A 10584-nucleotide genomic window follows, 5' to 3' on the forward strand; every position below is an offset into this window, starting at 1 on the left:
TAATGGAGGAGAGAGAGACAGAATGGAGGAGAGAGGCAGAATGGAAGAGAGAGAGAGACATAATGGAGGAGAGAGAGACATAATGGAGGATAGAGACAGAATGGAGGAGAGAGAGAGACAGAATGAAGGAGAGAGAGACAGAATGGAGGAGAGAGAGACAGAATGGAGGAGAGAGAGAGACAGAATGGAGGAGAGAGAGAGACATAATGGAGGAGAGAGAGACAGAATGGAGGAGAGAGAGGCAGAATGGAGGAGAGAGAGACATAATGGAGGAGAGAGAGACTGAATGGAGGAGAGAGAGGCAGAATGGAGGAGAGAGAGAGACATAATGGAGGAGAGAGAGACATAATGGAGGATAGAGACAGAATGGAGGAGAGAGAGAGACAGAATGAAGGAGAGAGAGACAGAATGGAGGAGAGAGAGACAGAATGGAGGAGAGAGAGAGACAGAATGGAGGAGAGAGAGAGACATAATGGAGGAGAGAGAGACAGAATGGAGGAGAGAGAGGCAGAATGGAGGAGAGAGAGACATAATGGAGGAGAGAGAGACTGAATGGAGGAGAGAGAGACTGAATGGAGGAGAGAGAGAGATAGGAGGAGAGAGAGACTGAATGGAGGAGAGAGAGACAGAATGGACGATGGGAGAGACTGAATGGAGGAGAGAGAGACTGAATGGAGGAGAGAGAGACAGAATGGAGGAGAGAGAGACAGAACGGAGGAGAGAGAGAGACAGAATGGAGGAGAGAGACAGAATGGAGGAGAGAGAGACTGAATGGAGGAGAGAGAGACAGAATGGAGGAGAGAGAGAGATAGGAGGAGAGAGAGACAGAATGGAGGATGGGAGACAAAGGAGGAGAGAGAGACAGAATGCAGGAGAGAGAGACATAATGGAGGAGAGAAAGACTGAATGGAGGAGAGAGAGACTGAATGGAGGAGAGAGAGACAGAATGGAAGAGAGAGAGAGACAGAATGGAGGAGAGAGAGAGATAGGAGGAGAGAGAGACTGAATGGAGGAGATAGAGACAGAATGGAGGATGGGAGAGACAGAATGGAGGAGAGAGATACTGAATTGAGGAGAGAGAGACTGAATGGAGGAGAGAGAGACAGAATGGAGGAGAGAGAGACAGAATGGAGGAGAGAGAGAGACAGAATGGAGGAGAGTGACAGAATGTGGGAGAGAGAGACTGAATGGAGTAGAGAGAGACAGAATGGAGGAAAGTGAGAGACTGAATGGAGGAGAGAGAGAGATAGGAGGAGAGAGAGACAGAATGGAGGATGGAAGACAAAGGAGGAGAGAGAGACAGAATGGAGGAGAGAGAGACTGAATGGAGTAGAGAGAGACTGAATGGAGGAGATAGACTGAATGGAGGAGAGAGAGACAGATTGGAGGAGAGAGAGACTGAATGGAGGAGATAGAGACTGAATGGAGGAGATAGAGACTGAATGGAGGAGAGAGAGACTGAATGGAGGAGAGAGAGACTGAATGGAGGATAGAGAGACGGAATGGAGGAGAGAGAGACTGAATGAAGGAGAGAGAGACGGAATGGAGGAGAGAGAGACTGAATGGAGGAGAGAGAGACAGAATGGAGGAGAGAGAGAGACAGAATGGAGGAGAGAGAGACAGATAGGAGGAGAGAGAGACTGAATGGAGGAGAGAGAGACAGAATGGAGGAGAGAGAGACTGAATGGAGGAGAGAGAGACTGAATGGAGGAGAGAGAGACTGAATGGAGGAGAGAGAGACAGAATGGAGGAGAGAGAGACAGAATGGAGGAGAGGGAGAGACAGAATGGAGGAGAGAGAGACTGAATGGAGGATGGGAGGATAGAGAAAGGAGGAGAGAGAGAGATAGGAGGATGGGAGAGAGAAAGGAGGAGAGAGAAAGAAAGGAGGAGAGAGAGAGAAAGGAGGAGAGTGAGAGATAGGAGGAGAGAGAGACAAAGGAGGAGAGAGAGATAGAGGAGAGAGAGAGATAGGAGGAGAGAGAGAGAAAGGAGGATTAGAGTTAAAGGAGGAGAGGGAGAGAAAGGGGGAGAGGCAGAGAAAGGAGGAGGAGAGGGAGAGAAAAGAGGAGCGGGAGAGAGAGGAGGAGAGGGAGTGAGAGGAGGAGAGTGAGAGAGAAAGGAGGATGAGAGAGAATGGAGGAGAGGCAGAGAAAGGAGGAGGAGAGGGAGAGAAAGGAGGAGAGAGAGAGAAAGGAGGATGGGAGAGAAAAGAGGAGAGGGAGAGAAAGGAGGAGAGGCAGAGAAAGGAGGAGGAGAGGGAGAGAAAGGAGGAGGAGAGGGAGAGAAAGGAGGATGGGAGAGAAAGGAGGAGAGGGAGAGAAAGGAGGAGAGGCAGAGAAAGGAGGAGAGGCAGAGAAAGGAGGAGGAGAGGGAGAGAAAAGAGGAGCGGGAGAGAAAGGAGGAGAGGGAGAGAAAGGAGGAGGAGAGGGAGAGAAAGGAGGAGAGAGGAGAGAAAGGAGGAGGAGAGGGAGAGAGAAAGGAGGAGAGGGAGAGAAAGGAGGAGAGGGAGAGAAAGGAGGAGAGGGAGAGAAAGGAGGAGAGGGAGAGAACCGAGAAAACAAAAGCGCTAGAGCTGCGTTTTGTTTGTGAAGTGTGTGGGAGTGTATGTGGGACTGTGTGTGAGAGTGTGTGAAAGTGTGTTGGAGTGTGTGTAAGTATGTGTGTGTGTGGGGGGGGGGGGGTGTAAAGTTATGTGTGGAAGTGGGAATGTGTGTGGGAGTGTGTGTGAAAGTGTGTGGGAGTGTGTGTGGGAGAGTGTGTGAAAGTAAGTGGGAGTGTGTGGAAGTGTGTGGGAGTGTTTGTGAAGGTGTGTGGGAGCGTGTGGAAGTGTGTGGGAGTGTTTGTGAAAGTGTGTGGGAGTGTATGTCTGGGAGTGTGTGTGGGAGTGTGTGAAAGTGTTTGAGAGTGTGTGGGAGTGTGTGGGGGAGTGTGTGAAACTGTGTGGGGGTGTATGGGAAAGTGTGTGGGAATGTGTGTGTGGGAGTGTGTGTGGGAGTGTGTGAAAGTGTGCAGGAGTGTGTGTGGGAGTGTGTGAAAATGTGGGGGAGTGTGTGTGAGAGTGGGCAGTAGTGTGTGTGAGTGAAAGTGTGTGAAAGTTTGTGGGAGTGTGTGTGGGAGTGTATGTGTGAATGTAAGTGTGTGGGAGTGTGTGAGAAAGTGTGTGGGAATGTGTGTGTGTGAACGTGTGGGAGTGTGTGTGTAAGTGTGGGGGAGTGTGTTTGGGAGTGTGTGTGGGAGTGTTTGTGAAAGAGTGTGTGGGAGTGTGTGGGAGTATTTGTGAAAGTGTGTGGGAGTGTGTGGGAGTGTGTGGGAGTGTGTGGGAGTAAGTGTGAGAGTATGGATGTCAATCTTGTTCTGTATGTGTGTGTGCACGCTCATGAGTGTATCATGGCATGTGTGTGTGTGTGTGTGTGCGTGCGTGCGTGCGTGCGTGCGTGCGTGCGTGCGTGCGTGCGTCTGTCTGTCTGTCTGTCTGTCTGTCTGTCTGTCTGTCTGTCTGTCTGTCTGTCTGTCTGTCTGTCTGTCTGTCTGTCTGTCTGTCTGTCTGTGTGTGTGTGTGTGTGTCTATGTTGGGACTCCCAGCAGTCTGTCTGTGGTGTGTGTGTCCGTGTGATAGTACTGTATCTGCAGCCTGGCGAGGCCACCAGTCATCTCTGTGTCGGAGCTCAATTACAGCAGTCTGTCATTACACTGGGACAAAGCTAGGGCTGGGCTGGAGGTAGCTAACAGGCTCACACACACACTGATGTTTATAAATGCACCATACCCTTACTGACTTCAACGTGTGCACACACACACACACACACACACACACACACGGTTACTTCCCCCCCTCTCTGTTCACCGTACCGGAAGAGGAAGCCTGTGGTCTGGACAACCACGCTAACTACTGTCCTCTACTGTCTAAATATAGGATCATAAAATGGCTGGAAGATGTATTGCTGGCAGAGAAAAACAGATGTCTCTTAATGGCCAGAGAGAAAGACATATACACACACACACACACACACACCATACAAAATAAATACACACACACACACACACACCATACAAAATAAATACACACACACACACACACACACACACACACACACACACACACACACTAGTGTACACACATACACACACACACTCAGTTAATTCTGTTTCTCTCTCTCAAACATAGACAATAACATTACTCTGTCTCTTAGACACACTTAACCACCCACACACACACACACACAAACTTCTAACCCCTCCCGACCGCCCCAACAAACACACACACACACACATGCCACCACGCCATACACACACACACACACACACACACACACACACACACACACACGCACACACACCACTGCCTTCTCAGTCTTCTTTGATCACTGATCCAGAGTCGTCTCTCTGGAGCCCCAGTCTGAATTCCTTCCTATCATTCTGGGATAATTCAAACGTTTTCCGGTACATATGAGACAGCGAATGCCACCACGGTCCCTGGCCTCCCTTTCTCCTCCTCCTCCTCCTCCTCCCCTCTCCTCTTCATCTCCCTCCATTGTCCCAATGGTCTTTAATCAGGGCCTCTCTGTGGCTGAGCCTGCCACCGTGGTACGTTGTCTCGGCCTGGGAAAATGCCTCAGCCCTGGCCCTAAGTGTCTGTTAGGAGCGAACCAGAGACCACAGGGACTGTGAGGGATACTGTGTGTGTTTGTGTGTGTGTGTGTGTGTGTGTGTGTGTGTGTGTGTGTGTGTGTGTGTGTGAGAGAGCGAGAGAGAGGGCGAGAGAGAGAGAGAGAGAGAGAGAGAGAGAGAGAGAGAGAGAGAGAGAGAGAGACTGGGAGTCCCTGTTGCCAGTGTACTGCATAACAGCCCTCAAGGTGACAAGGGTGACTATACTATCTGGTCTTGGACAAGAAGGACACACAGGTACAGGTGCCTTCTGGTCAGAGCTTTTAAGCCTCATGGTGACTTGAGACGCAACGGTAGGATTCAGAACCTGCGGGCCCTGATCATTGTTATGTCTGTTCACGACATGCTTCAATCAAGCTTGACATGCTTCAAACCTTTTTACAAACACATATATTGCAAAGTACTAATCAGCAACGTAACAGATTGTCTTACTGATGATCAACCACTTAAACTGGGGAGTATAGAAGACGTAAACAATGCTAGTCTGGAACAAAGACCAGTCACTACAGAACTGACATGAGATTGTAAAAGACTCTTCTGCACACAGCAGATCGTTTTAAAAAAGAAATAGCTTGTGTGTTCCTTACTAAGACGAAGAGAGAATAGGGTCAAAGAACCAAAGTTCCCTCCCTGAGGTCATCTCAGTTCAGCTGTGTTGGGACAGCGTGTAGTTTTGGGGAGTATGTTGGGTCGGCTGGCTACGGGTAAGGGCTCTGGAGTTTCTCCTGACTGTCTGAACTGGCCAGGAATAACTCTGTGTCCAACAGGTTATAACTAGGATACAGAGTTATTCCTTTGTCCAGTAAGATCATGTTGTCAGGAAAAACTCAGGTCTCCTAGCTCTCTAGGGTGGGAGAATTCTCCACCATACCGGATTTGATTTTACCTTTATTTAACCAGGCAAATCAGTTATTTTACAATGATGGCCTAGGAACGGTGGGTTAACTGCCTGTTCAGGGGCAGAACAACAGATTTGTACCTTGTCAGCTTAGGGGTTTGAACTTGCAACCTTCCGGTTACTAGTCCAACGCTGGAGTTAGGCTACCCTGCTGCTACCCGGATGGGGACACACCTCCAGACCTCCCTCCACCTCTCTCTCCGTCCCTCCATCTCTCCATCAGGTCAAGTTTCCAGGGAGTTTGGGCACACACCAGAGTGGTGGTTTACACTGGGTTATATTTAGGGTTATAAACTTGAATGGCATTGTTACGTGGCTCCATAAATTTCATTTTCAAAAGGGGGCATGGAGGCCTGATCTACGCCTATTCAGTGGTTTCCTCAGGCCCAACACCAAGCCTGTGTGTGTGTGCGTGTGTGCGTGTGTGCGTGTGTGTGTGTGTGTGTGTGTGTGTGTGTGTGTGTGTGTGTGTGTGTGTGTGTGTAGTATGTGTGTGTGTGTGTGCGTGCGTGTGTGTGCCTTTGTGTTCTGCCCAGTTTACCACAGGAAAATCTTTACAACAAATAAGAAGTCCCCCGCCCGTCAGGACTCGAACCCCTCGGTGTGAAACTCCAGAGGGTTTTCAGTGGATTAGGCTGAAAGGGTCGGTGTGAAACTCCAGAGGGTTTTCAGTGGATTAGGCTGAAAGGGTCGGTGTGAAACTCCAGAGGGTTTTCAGTGGATTAGGCTGAAAGGGTCGGTGTGAAACTCCAGAGGGTTTTCAGTGGATTCGGCTGAAAGGGTCGGTGTGAAACTCCAGAGGGTTTTCAGTGGATTCGGCTGAAAGGGTCGGTGTGAAACTCCAGAGGGTTTTCAGTGGATTAGGCTGAAAGGGTCGGTGTGAAACTCCAGAGGGTTTTCAGTGGATTAGGCTGAAAGGGTCGGTGTGAAACTCCAGAGGGTTTTCAGTGGATTAGGTCAGAAAGGGTCGGTGTGAAACTCCAGAGGGTTTTCAGTGGATTAGGCTGAAAGGGTCGGTGTGAATCTCCAGAGGGTTTTCAGTGGATTAGGCTGAAAGGGTCGGTGTGAAACTCCAGAGGGTTTTCAGTGGATTAGGCTGAAAGGGTCGGTGTGAAACTCCAGAGGGTTTTCCGGTGATTAGGCTGAAAGGGTCGGTGTGAATCTCCAGAGGGTTTTCAGTGGATTAGGCTGAAAGGGTCGGTGTGAAACTCCAGAGGGTTTTCAGTGGATTAGGCTGAAAGGGTCGGTGTGAAACTCCAGAGGGTTTTCAGTGGATTAAGCTGAAAGGGTCGGTGTGAAACTCCAGAGGGTTTTCAGTGGATTAGGCTGAAAGGGTCGGTGTGAAACTCCAGAGGGTTTTCCGGTGATTAGGCTGAAAGGGTCGGTGCGCCCTTAAAGAAACGATTTGTTTACTTTCGCTCTGTCCGAAAAAAGAAAAGGAACTAGTTTTACTCCGGAACAAAGGGCAAATAAACATTCCTCAGAGGACAATGTGTGCAGGCGCATAGGAGGGTGCATAGGAGGGTGCATAGGGGGGGGATGCATAGGGGGGTGCATAAGAGGGTGCATAGGGGGGGGGGGTGCATAGGGGGTGCATAGGAGGGTGCATGGGGGGGATGCATAGGGGGGTGCATAGGAGGGTGCATAGGAGGGTGCATAGGAGGGTGCATAGGGGGGGGGTGCATAGGGGGGTGCATAGGAGGGTGCATAGGGAGGGTGCAAGGGAGGGCGCAAGGAAGGGCGCAAGGGAGGGCACATGGGAGGGCGCAAGGGAGGGCGCAAGGGAGGGCGCATAGGAGGGTGCAAGGGAGGGCGCATGGGAGGGCGCAAGGGAGGGTGCAAGGGAGGGCGCATGGGAGGGCGCATGGGAGGGCGCAAGGGAGGGTGCAAGGGAGGGTGCAAAGGAGGGCGCATAGGAGGGTGCCAGGGAGGGTGCAAGGGAGGGTGCAAGGGAGGGCGCAAGGGAGGGTGCAAGGGAGGGCGCATAGGAGGGTGCAAGGGAGGGCGCATAGGAGGGTGCATGGGAGGGTGCAAGGGAGGGCGCATAGGAGGGTGCAAGGGAGGGTGCAAGGGAGGGCGCATAGGAGGGTGCAAGGGAGGGCGCATAGGAGGGTGCAAGGGAGGGTGCATAGGAGGGTGTAAGGGAGGGTGCAAGGGAGAGCGCATAGGAGGGTGCAAGGGAAGGTGCAAGGGAGGGCGCATAGGAGGGTGCAAGGGAGGGCGCATGGGAGGGCGCAAGGGAGGGCGCAAGGGAGGGCGCAAGGGAGGGTGCAAGGGAGGGTGCAAGGGAGGGCGCATAGGAGAGTGCCAGGGAGGGTGCAAGGGAGGGTGCAAGGGAGGGCGCAAGGGAGGGTGCAAGGGAGGGCGCAAGGGAGGGTGCAAGGGAGGGCGCATAGGAGGGTGCATGGGAGGGTGCAAGGGAGGGCGCATAGGAGGGTGCAAGGGAGGGTGCAAGGGAGGGCGCATAGGAGGGTGCAAGGGAGGGCGCATAGGAGGGTGCAAGGGAGGGTGCATAGGAGGGTGTAAGGGAGTGTAACGACGTTCGTCTGTAGGAGGAGAAGCGGACCAAAAAGCAGCGTGGTGGTTATTCATGTTCTTTAATGGAAAACTGAACGATACATGAAATAACTCAAATCTACAAAACAACAAACGGAACGTGAAAACCTATACAGCCTATCCTGTGACAACAAACACAGTGACAGGAACAATCACCCACAAACACACAGTGAAACCCAGGCTACCTAAGTATGATTCTCAATCAGAGACAACTAATGACACCTGCCTCTGATTGAGAACCATACTAGGCCGAAAACATAGAAATGCCCCAAAACATAGAAAAACAAACATAGACTGCCCACCTAACTCACGCCCTGACCATACTAAATAAATACAAAACAACAGAAATAGAGGTCAGAACGTGACAGGGAGGGTGCATAGGAGGCCATGAGGACACAAGCTGCATCTGCCCTGTCCAGAAACAACCCCTAGACCCTTGGCGTAGGTCTGAAATGGAAAGTATAGACTTCAGCTTCCTAACCTGTCTGAATGGACAGACTTCAGCTTCCTAACCTGTCTGAATGGACAGACTTCAGCTTCCTAACCTGTCTGAATGGACAGACTTCAGCTTCCTAACCTGTCTGAAAGTATAGACTTCAGCTTCCTAACCTGTCTGAATGGACAGACTTCAGCTTCCTTACCTGTCTGAATGGACAGACTTCAGCTTCCTTACCTGTCTGAATGGATAGACTTCAGCTTCCTAACCTGTCTGAATGGACAGACTTCAGCTTCCTAACCTGTCTGAATGGACAGACTTCAGCTTCCTAACCTGTCTGAATGGACAGACTTCAGCTTCCTAACCTGTCTGAAAGTATAGACTTCAGCTTCCTAACCTGTCTGAATGGACAGACTTCAGCTTGCTTACCTGTCTGAATGGACAGACTTCAGCTTCCTTACCTGTCTGAATGGATAGACTTCAGCTTCCTAACCTGTCTGAATGGACAGACTTCAGCTTCCTTACCTGTCTGAATGGATAGACTTCAGCTTCCTAACCTGTCTGAAAGGACAGACTTCAGCTTCCTAACCTGTCTGAAAGGACAGACTTCAGCTTCCTAACCTGTCTGAATGGATAGACTTCAGCTTCCTAACCTGTCTGAAAGGACAGACTTCAGCTTCCTAACCTGTCTGAAAGGACAGACTTCAGCTTCCTAACCTATCAGACCGTAAGGTGGAGCTATAATATACTACTGGAGCTATAATATACTACTGGAGCTATAATATACGACTATCAAACCAACCGATGTCCAAATCATTTGGATCTGAACAGCCTAGGGAATAGGGGAGAATAGGCCAGCTGCTCTATCTATCCCACCTCTTAAGAAAAGGCAAGGCGCTCTACATTTGTGAACGGCAAATAACTCAATTTCTGAACTGTAAACAATTTTAAATGGAACAGACCGATTCCCTTATCCCCTAACTGGTTAGATAAAACACAGGCAAGCAACAATCTTCTCTGCACATAGAAGTTCCTCACACGCCATCCTGTAGTGTCGGCAGAAGAAGAGCCGAAGTGGGAGCGATAACTTGGCCCAGAATCTCCTCCAGCAGGTGGCGTTAAATTTTATAGATTTTCTTTTCACCAGTGAGGAGTTTTGTATGGGGGGGGGGGGTCAATAAAAGAGTTGAATTTGTCTAGGAAGAAATGGAATGGTTAATTGCTAGTGTGTTTTTTTTTTGTTGTTGAATGAATAGGAGTTTTGTGATGATTAGGTTGTTGTCAATGTGCTGATATAAGTAGGACACGTGGCATCCCGGCAGCTGTGCGAAAACACACTGGTCATCACTAGTTACCATAGCCACAAAGGCTTAAACCCGGCCTATTTCGAAAATGTATTTTCTTAAAATGTGATTTTAATCATAACCCCACTCTAATCTTATGCCCGAACCCTATCCTAAAATGAAAACCCCAAAGCACATGTTTTGTTTTCAGTATTTTTTTTAATGACATAGCCAATTTAGACTTTGTGGATGTGGTAACTAGTGGAAACCGTTGTGCCTGTTGTTCACACGCGTATCTGCCCTCTCATTGGATATAATGCTCCCACGTGATCTTGCTTCCTCCCGACTGCCTTCCATTTTTTTGAATACATTTATTTTCATTGTTGTTAGAGGGGCCACTGCAGTATCTGGTCAATTTAATGGATCATCTCTGGTGTAGGCTAGGTGTACTCGGCTAACTCAGTGATGCCCTCTAGTGATGACAAAGAAATCTACAGGATAGAGACAGATTTACAAAGACCCACAAAGAATTCCAAAACAATTCCAATTTGGATAAACTCCCATATCTACTGGGTGAAATACCACAGTGTGACATCACAGCAGCAAGATGTGTGGCCTGTTGCCACGAGAAAAGGGCAACCAGCGAAGAACAAACACCATTGTAAATACAACCTATATTTATGTTTATTTATTTTCCCTTTTATACTTTAACTATTTGCACATCATTAGAACACTGTATACCGA

The sequence above is a fragment of the Oncorhynchus mykiss genome, chromosome 18 (assembly GCF_057628025.1).
Source record: "Oncorhynchus mykiss isolate SJ-2025 chromosome 18, ASM5762802v1, whole genome shotgun sequence".
Classification (NCBI taxonomy): Eukaryota; Metazoa; Chordata; class Actinopteri; order Salmoniformes; family Salmonidae; genus Oncorhynchus; species Oncorhynchus mykiss.